This window comes from Jaculus jaculus, chromosome 5, assembly GCF_020740685.1.
Source record: "Jaculus jaculus isolate mJacJac1 chromosome 5, mJacJac1.mat.Y.cur, whole genome shotgun sequence".
Classification (NCBI taxonomy): domain Eukaryota; kingdom Metazoa; phylum Chordata; class Mammalia; order Rodentia; family Dipodidae; genus Jaculus; species Jaculus jaculus.
Genome location: NC_059106.1, coordinates 23,707,553 through 23,722,044, shown reverse-complemented (window position 1 = coordinate 23,722,044; position 14,492 = coordinate 23,707,553). Strand labels below are relative to the sequence as shown.

The 14,492-nt window shown below is 42.1% G+C and overlaps 1 protein-coding gene across 4 annotated transcripts in view; it reads right to left on the bottom strand.

The window, feature by feature from the left end:
- Positions 1-11,761, bottom strand: part of Ptpn4 (protein tyrosine phosphatase non-receptor type 4) — a 162,583-nt gene extending 150,822 nt beyond the window's left edge. For all 4 annotated transcript variants that reach the window (XM_045151248.1, XM_045151250.1, XM_045151249.1 and 1 more), the window contains exon 1: positions 11,720-11,761. The gene's annotated coding sequence lies outside the window, so the exon portion shown is untranslated. The remainder of the gene's footprint in view (positions 1-11,719) is intronic.
- Between the last annotated feature and the right edge of the window lie 2,731 nt (positions 11,762-14,492).

Genomic DNA, 14,492 nt, shown 5'->3' with positions numbered 1-14,492 from the left:
TGGAAGTTTGAAGTCATTCTAAAGAACATAGCAAGTTCAAGGCCTACCTGAGCTATATGAGACTTAATCTAAAAAATATTTTTAAAAAGGAAATAAAAGTTTGAAAGAATGAAGTTAGGCAAGGTTATACATGCCAGTAATCTCAGCATATGGGAAGCTGAGGCAAGAGATGAGAAATTAGAAGCCACCCTGAGCTACCCCGTCTAATTAAACAAATAAATTTTAAAAATGAGTAAAACTCAGAAGTCTTCAGATTCTGATAAGTGCATTGTTATACTTACAAACTATAATTTACCCATAGAGATTTCAGCTATATACTAACACATAGTTAACTATGACTGAATCATATCACTTCAAGCTGTACACTAGATTACAAATTCCTCTAAAGAAAGACAAAAAATTCCTTTAGAACAAAAATCCTGTTGGGGGGCTCGAGAGATAACTTAGCTGTTAAGCGCTTGCCTGTGAAGCTTAAGGACTCTGGTTCCAGGCTCAATTCCCCAGGACCCACGTTAGCCAGATGCACAAGGGGGCGCACCCATCTGGAGTTCCTCTGCAGTGGCTGGAGGTCCTGGTGCGCCCATTCTCTCTCTATCTGTTATATCTCTCTATCTCTATCTCTCTTTCTGTCTGTCGCTCTCAAATAAATAAACAAAAATAATTTTAAAAAAAATCCTGTTGGGCTAGAGAGATGGGTTAGCAGTCAAGTTGTGAAGTCTATAGACCCAGGTTCAATTTTCCAGGTCCTATGTAAGCCAGATGCACAAGGTGCCACATGCATCTGGAGTTCCTTTGCAGTGGCTCAAGGCCCTGGCATGCCCATTTTCTCTCTCTCTCTCTCTCTCTCTCTCTCTCTCTCCCTCCCTCCCTCCCTCCCTCCCTCCCTCCCTCTCTCCTTTTATCTTTGTCTCAAATGAAAATAAATTAAAAAAAAATCCTGTCTTTAGCTGGGCATGGTGGCATATGCCTTTAATCCCAGCACTCAGGAGGCAGAGGAGGTAGGAAGATCGCCGTTAGTTCGAGGCCACCCTGAGAGTACATAGTGAATTCCAGGTCAGCCTGAACTAGAGTGAGACCCTACCTCGGAAAACCAAAATAAATAAATAAATCCTGTCTTTATTCAATTCTGTCTCTATGCTGTCAAACACAATATCCTTAGTTACTAAGGAATACATTAAACTCTCACTGCCAAGAATGTAGCTCAGTGGGGCCTTGCACATGCCAGTTTGACCCCAAGAGCTACAAAAAGAAGAGTGGTGACTTCCGCTCAAGATGGCAACCGCCTAGCTGCACTACAAACAACAAGGGAAAAAAAAGATAGATGCAGATCCTAAGAAGAGGGCTGCCCCAACATACCTCAAAAGGGGCCCAACTGAAACTAAGGACAACTGGCGAAATAAGCAAGGGTGAAGTTTTCCTGTAAACCGGATACCAGCACAAAGGGGAAGGAGATCAACGCAGAGAAAAATCAACTCCCACCAGATCAGAGAGGCAGAGCCTCAGAGGCCCCCAACACCTCAGCACTGAAGCAGACCAAAAATGAACCCAACATGGCTCAGGGAAATCTTACGGAAGAGGGGGCGGAAAGAATGTCAGAGTTACATGTTGGGTCATGATTTGCAGAGACATTTATCATACTAATAACTGGGGGCTAACTCCACAATGCACGACCCATTTTCATTAACAAGGAGGGTCTAATGGGAGGTGGTAGATCACAGATGAGCCTAAATAATGGTACCAAACTGCCTGTATTTACTGAAAAGAAAACTAATAAATTAAATTAAAAAAAAAAAAAAGAAGAGTGGTGGAGGGGATTTAGTTCAATGAAGAACACTTGCCTAACAAGAATAAGACCCTAGAACAAGGCACGGTAACATGCGCCTTTAGTCCCAGCACTTGGGAAGGAGGCAGAGATAGGATCATCGATCACTGTGAGTTCGAGGCCAGTCTGAGACTACATAGTGAATTCCAAGTCAGTTTGAGGACTAGAGAGAGACTCTACCTCCAAAAAAAAACGAAAGAATAAAACCTTGGGTTGAGTCTCCAACATGAGGAAAACAACAAAAATGCAAAACAATACAAAAAAAAAAAAACAGGGCTGGGGAGATGGCTCAGTGGATAAAATGCTTGCCACATAAGCATGAGGACTAGAGTTCAAATATCCAACATGCATGTAAATCTGGGCAGGAGTAGCTGCTCACATAAGGACTCATGAGGCAGAGACAGAATTCCTGGAACAAGCTGGCTAGCTAGACTAGCCAAATAAGCAAACTTTAGGTTCAAGTGAGAGAATTTGCCTCAGTAAATAAGGGGAAGAGACTGAGGAAGAAACCCTCAATCTCTCTGGCTTCTATGTACATAAGTACTTCACACATGGGCACCAACCCAAACAAACATGCATACTCACATATGCACACCACATTCACATATACATGCAAAAGAAAAAGAAAAAAGAAAGGTGAAAATAATGATTAAAGTAGTACTCAGCAAACATGAACGTGTTGAGGGTTAAATACCACCAGTGGGAGACAATACTAATGCATCTCCTAGAGATGTACTATGAATGGGCATCATTCCTGTGGTACTCCTGCCAACAATATACTCAGCCTCCAAGGGTGTATGGGAATAACCACTGCATGGGCCTACCAAGCTAAAGGACTGTACTGTTAAATTAATCAAGTCAGAAAAGACAAGAATACTGAGGAACTGTCTCAAACTAAAGAAGACTAAAGAGATGTTACAATTAAATGCAATTATGTTCCTTAAAAATTGGCTAATGGACTAAAAAGGTGAAAGAGAAACTGTTAGGATCCTTCAAAAAATGAGAATAGCATCTAAGGATCTGAAGTTAGTGTTGTAGAAATGTTGATTTCCTGATCTGATAGTTATGGTGCCTGTGTGTTGATCAATACTCAGTAGTTATCTTGTCTGCAAATTGTTCTCAAATGGTTCAGAAAGTCTTAGGAGATTACAAATGGTGCAATCTCCAGAAATGGGGAAGGGGGGATGAAAGGCAGGACCAGAAAAAGTGATGACCAGGTAGTTCCACCAAAATTTGAGAATCCAATTAGAGATAACAGAAGAGGAAAAGGTCAATGATAATGCCAAGAGAACTTCTAGACTGAAAAGTAAGGCCTCGTTGAGCCCACCTTAGGAAGTCAGGCACAAAATGTTTCAAGTAAACTTGCACCTTGTGTATGGGTAGTTCAATGTTAACAAGTGGTTGAAGAGTGTTGCAGTCCAGCTCGCATTGCTGGTAGAAATCATTCAACCAAGAGCAGCTTCTGGGAAAAAGATTTATTTTGGCTTACACACTCAAAGTGAAGCTCCACGATGGCAGGGGAAAACGATGGAGAGGGTGGACATAACCCCCTGGCCAACATAAGGTGGACAACAGCAACAGGAGGGTGTGCCAAACACTGGCAAGGGGAAACTGGCTATAATACCCATAAGCCCGCCCCCAACAATACACTCCCTCCAGGAGGCATTAATTCCCAAATCTCCATCAGCTGGGAACCTAGCATTCAGAACACCTAAGTTTATGGGGGACACCTGAATCAAACCACCACAAAGGGGATTCAGGTATTTGGTAGGCCCCATGACTCCCTAAAGATGCGTTAAAAATATTTGGTCTTATAAAGGGAAGAGAAAGGAAGGGAGGAGGATACCTAATAGGTTGATATTGTATATATGTAAGTACAATGGTTGTAATGGGGAGGTAATATGATGGAGAATGGAATTTCAAAGGGGAAAGTGTGGGGGTGGGGAGGGAGGGAATTACCATGGGAAATTTTTTTATAATCATGGAAAAAGTTAATAAAAATTTAAAAATTAAAAAAATAAATAAATAAAAATAAAATATTTGGTCTTCCCTTCCTGTGGCAGGAGAGTTGCCAGAGGACAAATCTCGGCACCAACTGTGATTTTTTTTTTTCTCCATTTCTCATATTCAAAAGGACTTTCAGTTCTAATGAAAGTACCTAACACTATTTTAGCAAGTCTAGGTCAGTGGTAGAGTGCTTGTGTAACATGCATGAGACTCTGGCTTCCATCCACAGCACTGCACAAAATGGATATTTGGGAGGTGGAGGGAAGAATCAGAAGTCCAAGGTAATCCCTCAGCTACAGAGTCCAAAACATGCATGAAACTCTATGCAACTGAGAGTCCTTTTAATTGCTCTATAATGTAAATGCTGATTTTACAGTTTGCATACACACAGAGAGAAAACAATCAATCAGTAAGTACTAGGTGGGTAGGAGTTGAGATGGGGAAATAAGAAGGAACCTATGAGCTGGGCTTAGTGGCTCACACCTAAAATCCCAGGCATCTAGGAGTCTGAGGCAGGAGAACTGCTGTGAGCTCAAGACCAGCCTGGGTTACATAATGAGTTCCAAACTAGTCTGGGCTCTCTTTAAAAAATAATTTTAAGGGCTGGAGGGATGGCTTAGCGGTTAAGGTATATGCCTGCAAAGCCAAAAGACCCTGGTTCAATTTCCCAGGACCCACATAAGCCACATGCACAAGGTGGCCCACACGTCTGTAATTCAGTTGTAGTGGCTAGAGGCCCTAGCATGCCCATTCTGTCTGTCTATCTGTCTGTCTGTCTCTCTCCCTCTCTCCCTTCCTCCCTCCCTCCCTCTCTCTCTCTCTGACTCTCTTGAATAATTTTTTTTTAAATCTTAAAGAATTTTAATATTTTATTTTATATATTTATGGGAGAGAGAGAAAATGGGTGCCCTAGGGCCTCTAGCCATTGTAAACAAATTCCAGACGCATGTGCCACTACGCTCAACTAGAAGTTCTGTTCTAAGGGTCTTATTACATACAACCCCACTCACTGACCAACACAAGAATTCTTTCGCCAGGCTTCATCTCCCCACAAAGTCCACATATCCACACACAGGCACAAATGTCCACACCTACCCAGAGATGGACATATATACAAGACTTGCATTTCTCCAAGCACACTATGCACCCTTTCACAATTCTGACTTTATGCACATGCTGTTCATTCTACCCATATCAGTTCCAACTCATCCTTCAAGATCACATTCAAATGCCACCTCTCATTTCCCACAGATCTTATTACACTGCCACCCTGAATTGTGTTTGTGAATGTGTAGCCAGCCTAGAACTTGGAACTCCAGTACAAGTATCATACTGTATTTATCTTTATGCCCTTACTCCCACTATAACAGAGATTCAAATGCTTATTTAATTAACATGGAAAGAAACATTTGCTACATCATTCCCCCCAAAAAAACAAAATTTTAGGAATGGGGTGAAGGCTCAATGTTTAGTATCTGTTGCACAAGTGTAAGGATCTGAGTTTGTATATCCAGAACCCACAGAAAAGTAGGACGAGGTACATACATCTATAATCCCAGCACTCCTATGGAGAGATGGAGAAAGAAGAAACCCAGGAGTTTCTCGCAGAAAACAAAGATTTGGTCTCAAATAAAGTGGAAGGTGAGGACCAACACTCAAAGTTCTCTGACCTCTGTACCCATGCTGTGGCACATGCATTCCCTCACACACATACATACTCCTATTTTTTTTTTAGTTTAAGATAAATTAATTCAAACAAGTAGGTACGCTTATATAATCAAATCAGTGTTTTTTCCAAAACACTCACAGTAGGTGCTTTTTTTAAGAGCAGTTTGTCATAAGCCTAGACTATTACCCCAGTCCTCTAGTTTTAGACTGAAAAAAAAAAAACACATGTTTAACAGGTAAATGACTATATTATGAGAGGTTATCTGAATGCTTAAGCAAACTTCTTAACCATATTAATGGAAATAGGAAAAAAATAGTAATACCAACTACCACTTGTACAGCATCCCTTCTATTTAAAGCAGTCTTATACTTTACATATATAGACACGTGTGTATATACATATACATGTGTGTGTATATATAAATATATACATAAAATCTTAGTACTCACAACAATTCAAGGTCATCCCAATACTCAGGAGGCTGAGGCAGAAAGACTTCAATGAGTTTGAGGCTACCTAGAGAGCCAAAGACCTGAGCTACAATGTAAGATTGTCTCAAAAAAAAAAAACAACTAACTGGCTCCAAGGTCACATAATTTGCCCATTGTTTGTGAGAACAAATTTTAGACCCATCTGCCTGACTCCAAAGTCTGTAATCCTCCCCTATACTGAAAGGCCTCTACCTTACAATGTTTCCAATATATTGGACTCAAAAACACATCCTTTTCACAAACTTAAGCACATGGAGTGCGTGAGCGTGCGCACCCACACCCATGCACTCTTGTCTGGGAAGAAATAAAATATCTATTAGAACTGTGACAGATAAATCTTGTTATTTAAATTGTTTTAATTAGTAACTTTTTGCTGCTCTATAGGCTGAATTTATGAAGCAATACAAAAGAAACATGCCTTGTTTTTCTTAATTTTTGTATATTTTGTAGGTAAGGTAAATAAAAATAAAATAATTAAAAAACTTATAAATCTGCAGTCTTCCAGAAAAAGGTGAATTCTGATGAGGAACATGAACTGGAGAAGAGTCAGAAATTTTTAAACTGAGGAAACAAAGGAATGTTTTCTTTTTAAGGAAGAGTAAGAAAGACAGTTACATGAATTTGAAAGTCTTTAAAGTCTTTAAGACCTAGTACATGCATGCCAGCAACCCAGCCCTGGATGGGGAGAAGGGGAGGGGAGGCAGAGATTCTAGGTTCAGTGGGAGACTGTCTCAAGAAAACCATCTGGAAGCGTGCTGGAAGGCCTTCTCATATTCTCCTCTGGGGCCCATACATCTGCAAACATATGTGCATGTACCACACACACATATATGCACAAACACTCAAAAGAACATTTCAAGGGGCCGGAGAGATGGCTTAGCGGTTAAGGCACTTGCCTGTGAAGCCTAAAGACTCAGGTTCGATTCCCCAGTACCCAAATAAGCCAGATGCACAAGATGACACAAGCTTCTGGAGTTCATTTGCAGTGGCTACAGGCCCAGGTGCACCTATTCTCTCTCTCTCTCTCTCAAATAAAAAAAAGAGGGCTGGAGAGATGGCTTAATGGTTAAGCGCTTGCCTGTGAAGCCTAAGGACCCCGGTTGGAGGCTCGGTTCCCCAGGTCCCACGTTAGCCAGATGCACAAGGGGGCGCACGCGTCTGGAGTTCGTTTGCAGAGGCTGGAAGCCCTGGCGCGCCCATTCTCTCTCTCTCCCTCTACCTGTCTTTCTGTGTCTGTCGCTCTCAAATAAATAAATAAAAGATTTAAAAAAAAAGAAATATTAAAAATTCAAAATGGGGGTGGTGTAGTTCAGTTAATAGAGTTGCAGAGTTTGCCTAGCATGCATGAAGGCCTGGGTTCCATTTCCAGCACCTCATGAAACCAGGCATGGTGACACATGCCTGTAATTCCAGCACAGGAAAGAGGATAAGAAGTGTCCTCAGCAACATGGAGAGTTGAGGACAGTCTGGGATAAATAAGACCTTGTCTCAAAAAAAAAAAAAAAAAGATTCAAATTTTGTTCCAACATAAAATATTGCCTTAGGCTGGGGCTGTAGCTCAATAGGAGTGTATTTGCCAAGCATCCTCCACACCCACTGTTGAAGCCTCCAAACAGCAAAAAAACTGCATATTGTCTTGGCTTAGGCAAGTGTTTTCACCAAACAATTGTGGAATGGGGAAGAGGGGAAATCCATTATCCACTACATTGTGTTTGATATATATTCTCCTAAAAACAACAACTGACAGAAAAACCCTTACATGAGAGATGAACATACTTCAGACTGGGAGACACTCTCAGAAGTAGTACTTGTGAATATGAAATGTCACCATATATTTCAGTAAGAACTACACAACTTTAAAGCAAGATGGGACCTTGAAAGTAATCTTTCAGCCGCAATCCCTGCATTTTCACAATAGGTAATACTGAATTTCAACAACTCAATACAAATGCTTTGATGTTACAAGTAAACCTATAGCAGATTAAACAACACTGGTACTCAGATCTAAAGCTATATATACAGCACTCAGGACATAGAGATAGGAAGATCACCATGAGTTCAAGGCCAGCCTGAGTCTACATAGTGAATTCCAGGCCAGCTTGGGCTAGAGCAAGACTCTACCTCGAAAAACCAAAAAACAAACAAAAAAAAAAGTGTAATCTTAAACTCAGTTTCTCACACTAAGTGACATTTCCAAGTGCTCCATACCCACATATGGTTAATGGCTACTATCTGTGTCAAGTTTTATATTCTTTTGTAATTTTTATATTCTTTAATTCTTTTCTGTCAATTGTCACCTTATTTCTGCTATATCTTTGTCAATTATACCTCAGTAAAGCGGGCAAAGGAGGAAGAATATTTCTGCCCCAGCAGAAAGTTTAGATAGCCTTGTTCTAAAGAATAACCCTCTGAGTCAGCCTGGTGTGGCTGAATCCTACCGTCTGGGGAAGCAGCAGTGGTATATTAATGATACATACACCTCACAAATATCCTCAATGATTAAGAGAAATAACCTGAAAAAAAATCTTATATACATGATCTGCCACTTAACAGATAACAAATATAAACATTTGTCTCTTCTGGTCCTTTTTTACTTTCTATAAAATCTGTTAGAAGACACAAATGAAGTCGGGCATGGTGGCACACGCCTTTAATCCCAGCACTCCGGAGGTAGAGGTAGAAGGATCGCTGTGAGTTCCAGGCCACCCTGAGACTCCATAGTGAATTCCAGGTCAACCTGGGCTAAAGTGAGACACTACCTCGAAAAAACAAAACAAAACAAAACAAAAAAAGACATAAATGACACCCATTCCTCTCAATATAGTCCATATCATATACTTCCATTCTATTCTTACCAATTTTTTCAAAAACTTGCATGTCTTTTCCAATGTTTCTAGTTCAGAATGAAATGAAAAATGAAAACAAGATGCTTTTACTCAAGAATATAATAAGTTTCCCCTTCTCTTTTCTCTGAGTTTATATGTGATTGCCAATTTCTCCTGCTAGAGACATGAAATACTTGCACTGCTCCCAGGCCATAAGGAAGATTCTACAATGCTTCTACATCCCTGCTCACCGTCTGTACTAACTGAGCATTACATAAAGACATAACACCTTCCTCTACTATATTTTCCAGGCAAAAGAAAACAAAAAGAATTTCCAGAATGCTATGCCAACCTCTAAAGCTGCACAGCTTACTCTAGTGAGCAGGTAAATATAACACATCTGGACTACAGCATTAAGAAAGCTTCATAACATGCAATAACCCAGAAAAACAACATAATTCAACTCAGTTTGTAAACTAGGGCATTACTACCAATAATCAAATTTTATTTAAAAGCCGCAATTTATATTTAGCTACACTGCCACACACTTGCATCCCTAATGAATTCACCAATCTTGCATTCCTAAAACAAAGCATTCAAGCAGAACTTTTAACTATTTGCCTTTAAATATCCACCAAACAAGTTAAGACTCCTAATATCTTTAAAAACATGTTCTTGCTTTTTAAACATATTAACTTTAGGATGAAAAAGTACTCTCAGTAAGTGGCTCTTTGAAATTACCTAGTAGTCTCTTACTCAGTACCTTAAAGGTAATTTACTCAAAAATATGATCACTGACCCCCTTTTAGAGCTTTATAAGCTATAAATGCTAAATGAATAACAATGCACATTATACAGTCACTTTACAACTTTATGGGTCGTAGGTAATATTAAAACATTTGAAGTGTACAAACAAGATTACTTAATAACAGTCAATAGGGGTCATGTAAGTTTGTTTAAAAAGCTGAAAAAAGTTTATATTCTTATCCCATATAAATTAATTATTATCCTACCTTAAATATTTTTTAAAAAGGCATCTATGCTTGAATTGATCACATCTAACCTATAGTATTCTGTAGCTTTTTTGACGTCCTTCAAAAATAATGAAGTGTACATTGGTCACAGTAAAACAGTTCAACTGAATTTTCCTTAGGCTGCACTCTAAGTACATCCGACCCAGAAAGTATTTTTAGCAAGTGGGTTCAATTGATGCTGGTTTTATGCCTAGCCTAAATTAGAAATTAGGTGTCTTAAATTTAAAGCAACAATGTTACTAGGGACATTTAAAAGATACTCATTTTGGTCACTAAGGGGTGGGGAGACTTGACATAATTTACCCATACCCCAGAAGCTAAGATATTAAAAATAGGCAATAATAAAGTCACATATTCATCTACTGGTATTCTTTAGGAATCTGTGATTCCTTAATAAATAATAACCTACTCAAAAATCAAGAAAAAAAAGTAATGCCTCCTTGTGGTTTAAAATCTTCTTGGCAAATATTTAAAACAAATTCACTCAATCACAAATGATCCAGTGTACCAAAAGAAAAAAAAAAAAGACTATGTTGCTCTTATAAATCACTCAAGATCACTTTGAGGCCACGCACAGCACATGTGTCAATACAAATGTAACAAAGACGTGTGTGCTATTTAAAAAAAAAAGTGAAGAAACACAAAAATAGCTTTGTGGTAATTGGAGCAGAAATGTATTCTGACAAAAAATGGTAGTGTTCATAAGAAGATCAATTATTTTATTATGAGTAAATAAACCTGTTCTATGCAATACACAAACTTGCTTTCAAAACGTTTATTTTTTCTTTAGGAGTGTTGAATTTGTAATCCTCAAACTCAAAATTCAAATGATATATCCAGCTCTATTAAGTACACTGTAAATAATTATTTTTAAGGTCACTCCCTACCCCCTTTGAAAAATAATTTATCCTCCCTCTGACACAGGAGTAAAAAAAAAAAAAAAAAAAAAAAAAAGTCTGGCTTCTTTCTATAAACCTGACACAATGGCTTTTGGGCTACTTGTTTTTGTTTTATTTTGTTTTTTTTTTTCCTTTCCTCCATAGCTATGTTTAAAATGTGGCCAATGAGCTGTTCTATTTCAGCTGGGCCCAAGATCTGTTTGTTCACATAAGCAATTACTTAAATTTCCTATTCAAAAAGTGGCTAGAAAATATGACAGGTCTTCCCAGAACAAAGGTTAAAAAAAATCCTTAAAATCGTCCTTGAATACACTGATATCACCCTAAGATGCAAGCCCAGACATAAAGTCTCTTAACGTAAGTTTCGCAAAAACATCCATTTACCTACACAAGACAAGTGTACACTGTCTCATTTTATAAGGAAACCCCGGGAAATGGATCAGGACATCTATTTAGCTACAACTCAACTTTTATTTGGGGGGGGGGGTGCAACTACAGGTTCCTAAGTATAAATGTATACTGGTAGAAATCCTAAAAAGCTTAAAACTTCCATTGTCAGGCTAGATGCTCATGCAGCACGGAAGAAATGCTCCCAGGAATCAATTTCAAAAAGAACGATTCACCAGCAAGGAGCAACTTCAGCTTGTCCAGCCTTAGCTGGAGCCGAGGTACCCAGGACCGAGCTTTACTCGCACCTTCCCATCCCCGGTCCCTTCCTTCACCCCCGACAGACTTCAACTCCAATCCCCCCGGGGAGCTCCGAGAGCAGAGGACCCGGGAAGAAAACGGGGCAAGCGTATGTTTGCCTTTCCCCTTTCCTTAGACTTCCTTGAGAGGATCCTGGCAAGGCTAGCTACCCGGCTATCCTCGGGGGAGCCCGCGCGGCCCCGGGTCCCAGATGGCTCGCGTGCATCCCCCGTACGAAGCGGGCCAGGACGGAGGCCAGCGCGGGCGGCCGCGCGCGCGTCTTACCTTCGTAGCACAGCCGCGTCTTCTCGGCTGGAGAAAAAAAAACAACACCACCACCAACAACAACAAAAAAAAAACCCAAAAATCAAAAAAATCTTCCCCTAAAAAAAAAAAAAAACCCGCGGAGGCCAGGGCGCCCCGTGGACGGGAGCAGCGCCGTGTTCCCGCGCCCACCGGGTTCCGTCAGCGGCCCGCCAGCAGCCGCCGCCGCCACAGCGGCCGCAGCACGGCCGCCCGCCGCCCGCACCCCGTCATGCTGCGGGGCCGCCGCGGGGCCGCCCGCGAGCCGGGCAGCCGGCGCGCGCGCACCTCCCTGCCGGCTGGATGAGATAATCCACCCGAAACACACACACCCCCCGCAACAGAGCGTGCTGCGGGAGGAAGGGCCCCCGAGCCTGTGATCCTGCCCCGAGCGGGGTTCAGGCCGAGTCGCTCAAAGCCCCCACGGAGGGACCCAGGAGTCCGGAGAGAACAATGTCCGGCGGGGAGGCGGGAGGGACGGCGCGGCGAGGTGCAGAAGAGCGCGCGGCGTGAGGCGACGCGTAATCCGCGGGCAGCGTCGGTGAGCGAGAGTGCAAGAGCAGCTCGGTCACCCCCCTCCGCCTCCTCCGCCCCCTCCGCCTCCTCCTCTCCTTCTCCTCCTCCGCCGTCTCCTCCTTCTCCTCCTCCCTCAAGCACACCCAGTCTCCTAGGCCGCAGCATAGCAACCGGACATGGCGGCTGCGCAAGCTCGAGCCAGTCAGCGTCCAGGAGCGGCGGCGCGGCAGCCACAGGAGGCGGTCTCGCGAGAGGCTAGGCCACGCCCCCCCGTTAGCGCTAGGAGAGAGCTCACCAGCCCTGGAGCGAAACCCGCGCAGGTGCGAGGGAGGCGGGGCTTGGGAAGGTGAGGTGGGAGGGGAGGGCGGGGCTACCCCCGCGCCACAGTCAAGCCCTGATTGGTTATTTCAGTTGCTTGGGCGTGACCTAAGCCATTCCCCGCCCTCTCTCCCCTCCCTCTGGTGACCCTATCGACTCCTGGAACGGACACCAAGGAGGCGAAAATAAAATGAAGTGGCAAACTTGAACTCCTTGGCACCTGGCTGTCCCAACTCATTACGTTAGAGAGTATAGGCTTTGAGGCCGCGGTTTTGAATCACTTCCCTTTCTAAATGCAGGCTGTAAAACAAAGCCACGGCAAACGGCATTCATTTATTAAACGAACGTGGAAGTGCTTTTCCCAATCTGTGCCATGAACATTGTGCTTTTAAAATTGACTTCAGGGCTGGAGATATGGCTTAGCGGTTGAGGAGCTTGCCTGAAAAGCTAAAGGACCCAGGTTTGATTCCCCATAACCCATGTAAGTCAGATGCACAAGGTGGCTCGTTGTGTCTGGAGTTTTTCAGTGGCTGGAGGCCCTGACACATCCATTCTCTCTGCCTCTCTAATAAATAAATAAAAATAATATCTAAAAAATAACATAAAATTGATTTCATGCATTCCAAAAATGCAGATTTGTTGTTATTATGCCAAAGTTTTTAGCTGTTTGTATGCTAATGGTGATAGGATATAGCTATCCTATGGGGAAGGATGGGTTAGGGGCACTCACATTTCCTTTTTGCCTCATTTTGTCATTGCCCTTTTCATGTGGCCAGGCACCTTCTTGTTAATTTTTTATTCTAACCTGTGCACCCCACCAAATCTAGCCTTTATAAAAATGTCCTTACAGTCGGTTGGGGGAGGAACTCCGTCATAGTGTTTGTGCTAGCAAGCAACAGGTCCTGGGTTCCATCCCCAGCACTCCTTCAAGCCCTGCAAAGATTATTTTCCTTCTGAGCCAAGAAAATAACTGTGCTGGTAAGGCGCTTGCTGCAAAGCCTACGGCCTGAGTTCAATTCCCCAGATGCACCAAGTGGCACATGCATCTGGAGTTTATTTGCAGTGTCTAGAGGCTGGGGTGCCCATTTTCTCTCTCTCCCTCTCTCCCTCTCTCCCTCTCTCCCTCTCTCCCTCTCTCCCTCTCTCCCTCTCTCCCTCCCTCCCTCCCTCCCTCCCTCCTGCAACAGGAGACCAAAGGAATCCCACCCAAGGAAAGAAGTAATTTCTTCTTGCTTTGGCATTGATTGCTCTAGATTTTAACCCCTCTTTAGCTCTTCTTACAGTGTTCATCTTACTACACAATACTTATTGCTGGGCAGGTCTTACTGCTTCTCAACTATCTGATATCTACTACCATCTGATGGAAAGAAACTTTTCTTGGTCATCTTTGTATAATGCCTGTGGACACTGCTTGCCCCTTCCCCACCCCAAATAGTTGGCATAATGAAATACTTGAATTTCTCCTGTGTAAGATTTCAAGAAGATATTTAGCAAGTTCTTTTCAGTTTCCAAATCTGGTTGTTCACAATGTCTCTGAATGATATTAGTCAAGTCTAGATTGCTAGATTGTCATTACTGATGTGCCCTAAAGCCTTGTGACTAGTCTCCCAATTAATTTTCCTTCCTTTAGACTCTCCCCCTTCCTCCAAGTCCTCCCACTCCTATTCATAAACCTTTATGAAATGTAAATCTGACTTGTAACATAAATATATTTGGAGTTTCAACACTGGTGAGAGCTGGAAGGAGACATCCTTTGTTTTGGGAAACTTCTCAGGATGAACTCTTTAAATAAACAAATATAAACCTCAGTGCCATCCACTGTTCCCTCAGAAAACTGTAAAAAAATGATATGCAAGCCAGTACCTGGCGGTCTGAGGCAGGAGGATCACTGTGAGTTTGAGGCCACTCTGAGCTACAGAAT